Here is an 8,261-nt window from a genome sequence, read left to right as displayed (position 1 = left end):
TCAAAAAGAGTACCACAACTTTAAAAATGTGTATTTAATGAAAGAAACATAATATAACCTTCTGTTATACATCATTACAAAGAGTATTTAAAAAGGTTTTTTTCACTCAAAAACAAGTTCAGAGATGTTCAATATGGCCCCCTCCAGACATTCGAGCAATATCAACCCGATACTCTAACTCGTTCCACACTCTCTGTAGCATATCAGGTGTAACAGTTTGGATAGCTGCTGTTATTTCTCGTTTCAAATCATCAATGATGGCTGGGAGAGGTGGCCGAAACACCATATTGTTAACATACCCACATAAGAAAAAATCGCAGGGGGTAAGATCAGGGCTTCTTGGAGGCCAGTGATGAAGTGCTCTGTCACGGGCTGCCTGGCGGCCGATCCATCGCCTCGGGTAGTTGACGTTCAGGTGCTTGAACCAATTTCAGACGATAAGGTTTCATAACTAACCTTTTTCGTAGGACTCTCCATGCAGTTGATTGTGGAATTTGCAGCTCTCTGCTAGCTCTGCGAGTCGATTTTCCTGGGCTGCGAACAAATGCTTGCTGGATGCGTGCTACATTTTCATCACTCGTTCTCGGCCGTCCAGAACTTTTCCCTTTGCACAAACACCCATTCTCTGTAAACTGTTTATACCACGTTTAATACACCACCTATCAGGAGGTTTAACACCATACTTCGTTCGAAATGCACGCTGAACAACTGTCGTCGATTCACTTCTGCCGTACTCAATAACACAAAAAGCTTTCTATTGAGCGGTCGGCATCTTAGCATCAACTGACGCTGACGCCTAGTCAACAGCGCCTCAAGCGAACAAATGTGCAACTAAATGAAACTTTATAGCTCCCTTAATTCGCCGACAGATAGCGCTTAGCTCTGCCTTTTGTCGTTGCAGAGTTTTAAATTCCTAAAGTTGTGGTATTCTTTTTGAATCACCCTGTACATCAGAACCTTGCTAATCCAACCTCAGATTGTTCGACGCTTCGCTTAGTCCCATCCTCCCTTTCTTTTTTTTTATTAACTTCCCAATGACTCATCGCCGGTGATATGGACCAGTAGAAAGTTGAACACTGAGAGGTGCCGTAGTTTTAATAAGAAACAGCTTGTATCTAACTCGATCAGTAAGCTTTTTCTGCGCGTATTTGTTTTATAAGTTAGTGTTCTTCTTACATTTAAAATGTGTATCGTATTAGTTTAACGTCCCGTCAACAACGAAATCATTAGAGACGGAGCACAAGTTCGGATTGGGGTTGGTTGGTTGATTCGAGGGAGGCCAAACAGCGAAGTCATCGATCCCGTCGGATTAGGGAAGGAAGTCGGCCGTGCCCTTTTCAAAGGAACCATCCCAGCATTTGCCAGAATCGGGATGGCCGGACGCGGATTTGAACCGTCGTCCTCCTGAATGTAAGTCCAGCACTGACCACTGCGCCACCTCACTCGGTTATTTAAAGTGTGTGAAACTAAATTGTGGCGTCAGCTAAACATAAACATGAGCCTTTGTCTTTAGAGGAGAAACTGAAAACGATTGAAAGGTTAGATAAAGGCGATTCTCTTGAATATATTGCAAGTGAGGTAAAGGTTGGCGTAACTACTGTCGAAGACTGGAGAAAAAAATAGGAAAACTCTTGAAAGTCATAGAAGGCGATTTATTATATGAAAGAACCCTAAGAGTGAAAGTCTAGACAATGCTTTGCGGATGGGGTTGGAGCGGCAGAGAAGAAAATGAACTCCATTGTTTGGACCAATCATAAAAGAAACGGCACTGTTATTGTATGACAAATCAGATGGAGACAATGAAAACGACACTTTAACAGCGAGTGAAGACTGTCTACACGGTGCAAAAGAACGACATGTGATTCGAAAGGTCATTATTTCCGGTGAGGCGCCGTCTGCTGACTAAATGGCTGCTAATGGATATCTTCCGAAATTTGAAAACTTAATTAAAGAGCTTAACCTGACCCCTGATAAAGCGTATAAATTGATGGTTTAAACTACAAAATGCTCCTTACAAGGATGCAGGCTGGACAAAATCAGTCTTTTAAAGAGTACAAAACGTTCCAAAGGTAGAATGCCTTTTACTTTCTGTACTAACGCTAATGGCAGGTACAAGATACAAATGTTTGCGATCGTAGACGCAAAAAAACAAGAGCTTTCTAAAACATTAATATGACATCACTGCCTGCATATTATCGTAACAAAGAGTCAACATGGACTATATACAGCGCCTTTACAAAACACCTAAAAAGGCTCCCTAAACGTGTCGTATTTATACTCGACAATGCGACATCTCATACATCTGAAGATGAACCACAAAAGGTGAAATAAAAGCTTTGTTTCTTCCTGCCAACGTAACACGTCCAAACCAACCCAAGGACCAGGGAGTCATTGAATGGCTGAAGAGGCGATATCGTCGAAAAACTCTGGATCAGTTTCAGAGAGGACACAAGAAGGCAGCAGCTTGTTTCAAACGGTGAAATCAATAAGTGTAAAAGATTTAATTCATTCAGTTGCCCAAGCTTGGGAAGAAATGCCGCCATCAACGCTTGAAAAATCTTGGCAAAAACTGTATCCAAACAGGAGTGAAAAATAAAGAGGAAACGTGAAAAGAAACGAGTGAAGAGAATCAAGATGAAACAGCTCATCCAGCAAGTGATGAATGTAAAGATGTAGACAGTTCAGCGATTTTGATGCATTTGCGAACTTTACAACCGGACGTTGAGACCAGTGATGCGAGATGATAAGGGCAGAGGTGACGTTGACAGCACACCGGAAAAAGAATTAAGTGACGGCTAAGTCGTTGACGTTGTAACTTGAATAACCCGTGAGAACGAGAATGATGACGACAACGGAGACGGTGAACGTACGGCTCGAATATCACATAAAGAGGCTAAAAAAATTAATTTATCTAGTCCTCTACGTTTATCGCAATAGCCATTTTCTGGTCTAGGTATTGGCGGAACATCGCGACAAAATCAGATTGCTGTCTGCTGAGCAAAAGCCCATTACAGCTTCTTTTGTCCTGCTTAAGAACAGAACATGTTTTACTATGTGATTTCCCATGTTATAGACAGTTAAGTGCAAATCAGTTGTGTGTCAATGCAGTACTGTACAGTTGTTAAACATTTTCTCACAATAACAATACCTTATCGTAAAATACAGTGTGTCGTCGTTATCTTTCGCTTTGTTACTGTTTTCACGTGGACAGACAGTATTTCCAGTAGAAAATTAAAGTTTTATTGTACTGTATTGTAATGTTACGGGTCAATAAAAATGTTCCTCTGATAACCCGACCCTTTTCGCCTTGTGACCATGTTCCCGACCCCGCAGGGGACGGATTAGCAAAGTACTGCTGTATAGTAAGCTTCCTTTCGTAGTTTTAGTTTGTACATCATCTTGTTGTCTTGATGAAACATTGGCAAAAATAACTTTGTCGTCAATACTCTTGTTGTGTCAACCGAGTTCGCCTCACGGCTCGACAGAAGACTTCAGCCAGTCAATATTTTTTCTGTCCTCACGTTCTACTAGCTGCGCTAACTGCCCAGCCCAGTGGCATAGTTACATCGTGTTGATACGGGAATGTGGCACCACTGACCACTAGTCTTTACTTCAAGATAGGAAGGTATTTATGATCAACGAGGGTAATCTCAAATTTTTCACTAGTCTTGACTTCAACATAAGAAGACATATACAGGGTGTTTCAAAAATGACCGGTATATTTGAAACGGCAATAAAAACTAAACGAGCAGCGATAGAAATACACCGTTTGTTGCAATATGCTTGGGACAACAGTACATTTTCAGGCAGACAAACTTTCGAAATTACAGTAGTTACAATTTTCAACAACAGATGGCGCTGCGGTCTGGGAAACTCTATAGTACGATATTTTCCACATATCCACCATGCGTAGCAATAATATGGCGTAGCCTCTGAATGAAATTACCCGAAACCTTTGACAACGTGTCTGGCGGAATGGCTTCACATGCAGGTGAGATGTACTGCTTCAGCTGTTCAATTGTTTCTGGATTCTGGCGGTACACCTGGTCTTTCAAGTGTCCTCACAGAAAGAAGTCACAGGGGTTCATGTCTGGCGAATAGGGAGGCCAATCCACGCCGCCTCCTGTATGTTTCGGATAGCCCAAAGCAATCACACGATCATCGAAATATTCATTCAGGAAATTAAAGACGTCGGCCGTGCGATGTGGCCGGGCGCCATCTTGCATAAACCACGAGGTGTTCGCAGTGTCGTCTAAGGCAGTTTGTACCGCCACAAATTCATGAAGAATGTCCAGATAGCGTGATGCAGTAATCATTTCGGGTCTGAAAAATGGGCCAATGAATCCTTTGGAAGAAATGGCGGCCCAGACCAGTACTTTTTGAGGATGCAGGGACGATGGAACTGCAACATGGGGCTTTTCGGTTCCCCATATGCGCCAGTTGTGTTTATTGACGAAGCCGTCCAGGTAAAAATAAGCTTCGTCAGTAAACCAAATGCTGCCCACATGCATATCGCCGTCATCAATCCTGTGCACTATATCGTTAGCGAATGTCTCTCGTGCAGCAATGGTAGCGGCGCTGAGGGGTTGCCGCGTTTGAATTTTGTACGGATAGAGGTGTAAACTCTGGCGCATGAGACGATACGTGGACGTTGGCGTCATTTGGACCGCAGCTGCAACACGGCGAATGGAAACCCGAGGCCGCTGTTGGATCACCTGCTGCACTATCTGCGCGTTGCCCTCTGTGGTTGCCGTACTCGGTCACCCTACCTTTCCAGCACATTCATCTGTCACGTGCCCAGTCCGTTGAAATTTTTCAAACAGATCCTTTATTGAATCGCTTTTCGGTCCTTTGGTTACATTAAACCTCCGTTGAAAACTTCGTCTTGTTGCAACAACACTGTGTTCTAGGCGGTGGAATTCCAACACCAGAAAAATCCTCTGTTCTAAGGAATAAACCATGTTGTCTACAGCACACTTGCACGTTGTGAACAGCACACGCTTACAGCAGAAAGGCGACGTACAGAATGGCGCACCCACAGACTGCGATGTTTTCTATATCTTTCACATCACTTGCAGCGCCATCTGTTGTTGAAAATTGTAACTACTGTAATTTCGAAAGTTTGTCCGCCTGAAAATGTACTGTTGTCCCAAGCATATTGCAACAAACGGTGTATTTCTATCGCTGCTCGTTTAGTTTTTATTGCTGTTTCAAATATACCGGTCATTTTTGAAACACCCTGTATGATCAACACAAGTGACATAAAATTTTTTACAAATTACTTCAGCGAGCAACAAGTACTATTCAGCGCTGTGCAGTAGCTTATGAAAGACCCATGGCATAGACTGAGAGTATTTTAGCAAACGTGCTAGATAAGTTTGTGTTGAGGAAGACTTCGAGGAACGTGAAATGATCCACTATGGCTAAATTAAAACGTTTGGTACTTCGAAATTTGTGAGAGAGTTGCATAGCAGATTGAAATGATACCAGATCGCTAAATACGGCTTAGTTCTCGTCACACATTCATTCATTTCTCACAACTTTACGCTTTTCAGCACGTTCAGTGCCATCAGGACATCAACTTGAAGAAAATAAGAGACAACCACGCAATGAAGAGAACACCGTATTTGACTTCTGAACAGAATGATAGCGGACCTCTACCGAGATTTCATGTGTTAAGTAACTGAAACTGATTCCTATGCAGGTGATCTAGTCTTGTGAAATGGCATGAATCCTTTTGAAACCTCTTATAATTTGCGTTCGTTTTGTGATCCGCGGCAGCCGAATTCTCTGACACCTTTTTCTCTGACTGCCTGTTTTCATATTTGCAGTACTTCTGCTTTCGACATTCGTTAATAATATGCATAATTTGAACAACGTAATTCGCATGTGGTATAGTAAATACAAGAAACTTTGAGTTATTGGAAAATATACGAAATAAGAGAATTTCCTCTTTTGAAATCCATGTTCATGGTTACATATCATGTGTTATACGTTATGTGTAAGTAGAACCACTGGGAAATCGGAGATCGTACTTACAGTTCTTAGTCGTATGGGAAGCAGATCTTTCTCCTTTACATATCAACTCTCAGTACGTCCTTGTAATCCCCATACGTTTAATTTACATAACTCGAATGACTAATAACACAGCTAATTACGTTGTTGGCACTGTGAGACATGAGCACTTACCGAAGGTGCCAAGATAAATTTATGATAAGTTTTCCACAGCAAAACTTTGCTGCTTTTTTCCTCACTAGAACAGGTTTGGAATCAACCAAAAAATATTTGTTACGAAGTGAAAACATCATTCACACTCATAGTGTAGAAAATCAAAATCATTGTCACGTTATTAATCTGAAATTGTAAACGTGGGTTTCGTTAAAGCAAAATTATTCATTTTACAACAAGATCACAATCTTTAAAGAAGTTGTGAATGCTTGTAGTCATAAAATATTTCGTTTTCCTGCAGCAAGTGAAAGAGATTTATCTCAAATACGTAATAAACCTCAGAGAATTGCTTGAAACGTAACCTTCGCTTTCCCAAAACATTTATATGTTCTTGCGTTAATAATTAAGTTAGTCAATGGAGTATTCACTCATGTGTTCGGCAAATTAACCCATTAACATTTCAGTTTAAGCGCAAAACATCTGTTATTGAGTGGGCAGTATTCCGAGATATGACTGGCACGAAATGGATGTGCATAACTTGGAAATGCAGAAGCAGATTTCTGCGAGTTCTTTTAGCTGGCCTACATTTACATCTAAATCTGCATACATACTCTGCAAACCACCGTATGGTGCGTGGTGGAGGGTACCATGTACCACTACTAATCTTCCCTTTCTTGTTCCATTCGCAATAGAGCGAAAGAAAAACGACTTTCGATATGGCTCGGCACGAGCCTTAATTTCTATTATCTTCGTGGTCTTAACGCGTTATTTGGTTGAAGATAAAATTTGCCTTCAATGGAACGTTACATAAAATAAAAAGGGCTCAGGGAATAAAATTTAGGATTCCAAGGTAGAAGCTGTCAAGAGAACGTCTTGAAACCCCGGGAAGAAAGAAAAGAGTTGTGAAGAAAAAATAGAATACTGAATTCGAAGGAGAGTAAATCATAAGGAACTGGAATTCTCAAGTGATCCCAAGTAGAATAAAACACAAGGGAAAAATTATGCTAGTTAATATTGACTGACATTATAAACATCACTGCGCGGAACATTTCCCAGCAAGGTGGTGCACGGAAAGTACCACATATTCCGCACACTTGCATGATACTTCTTTAGGATAGAGTATTAAATAAGCGTCATACATGTCCTTGTCGGTTTTTCTAAATAGCCCACGTAAAAAAAAAAAAAAAAAAAAAGTGTAGACAACGCGTCATCCTGGAAATATGTGAAACGGCAGCAAAAGGGCCTAGCTTTTAGTATTTATAAACCGTATGGAAGCTTCAGACTGCGAGCAAACGCGGAAAAGAATGGATTATCCATCGAAAAGATGATTATGTTAGCGGGAACATAGCGTTGTGCCGCACATGGTGGACAATAAAACGGAACGCACGTCATAGCGACCACGTGCGCAGCGGAAGAGTCGCTTCAGCAGGAACATTCTCCCCCGTTATCACTTTATTCCGTCAGCGCTGACGCACGACGTGATAAGAGTGAGTCTGCCAACTCTCGACATTTGCACACTCCGAAAAATATAGCGTCCAATTGTGATATAAAAAGGGATTATTTTGCTTGTCAGTAGGAGATTTTTGAAATTAGCGTATCAGATAGGTATGTCGCGGTAGCTCATCCGCTTAAACTCTGTACACCATCTCGCCTCCGTGGCGCAATCGGCTAGCGCGTTCGGCTGTTAACCGAAAGGTTGGTGGTTCGAGCCCACCCGGGGGCGATACATTTTTCCTACGTACACTTAACGAGATTGTATTTCAGCAGTCGAATACGTAAAGAGAATTTGTCATTGCCATCGACGACTGAGACTGTAAGATGAAAAAAGTAACAGAGGAATGTTTAAAATATGAATTCGGGTTTATAAACATTTCCTCTTCTGCAAAACACGATATATTTCCTTTTCTGTTTATCCCATCACGTTTCAACACGTGTCATCTTCTGTGGGTTTCGTTTATTTCCGTAAAAATATCAAAGTTCACGGTCGTTTTTCTGTTTTAGGCCTAAAAACTGTATCAGCGTATTTTATTTATTTTGTTTCGATTGCTCATCTGAAAGTAGAGAAAATTTGGTTTGAGGTGAGCAATCAACAC

The 8,261-nt window shown here is 41.4% G+C and overlaps 1 non-coding gene across 1 annotated transcript; it reads left to right on the top strand.

Moving 5' to 3' along the window:
- The first annotated feature begins 7,817 nt into the window (after window positions 1-7,817).
- On the top strand, window positions 7,818-7,891 carry Trnan-guu (transfer RNA asparagine (anticodon GUU)). The gene has a single exon. It is a non-coding gene; the product is annotated as a tRNA-Asn (tRNA).
- The last annotated feature ends 370 nt before the right edge of the window (window positions 7,892-8,261 follow it).

The sequence above is a fragment of the Schistocerca cancellata genome, chromosome 7, assembly GCF_023864275.1.
Source record: "Schistocerca cancellata isolate TAMUIC-IGC-003103 chromosome 7, iqSchCanc2.1, whole genome shotgun sequence".
Classification (NCBI taxonomy): Eukaryota; Metazoa; Arthropoda; class Insecta; order Orthoptera; family Acrididae; genus Schistocerca; species Schistocerca cancellata.
Note: the sequence above shows the minus strand (reverse complement) of the source record. Positions and strands in the feature narration are given on the sequence as shown.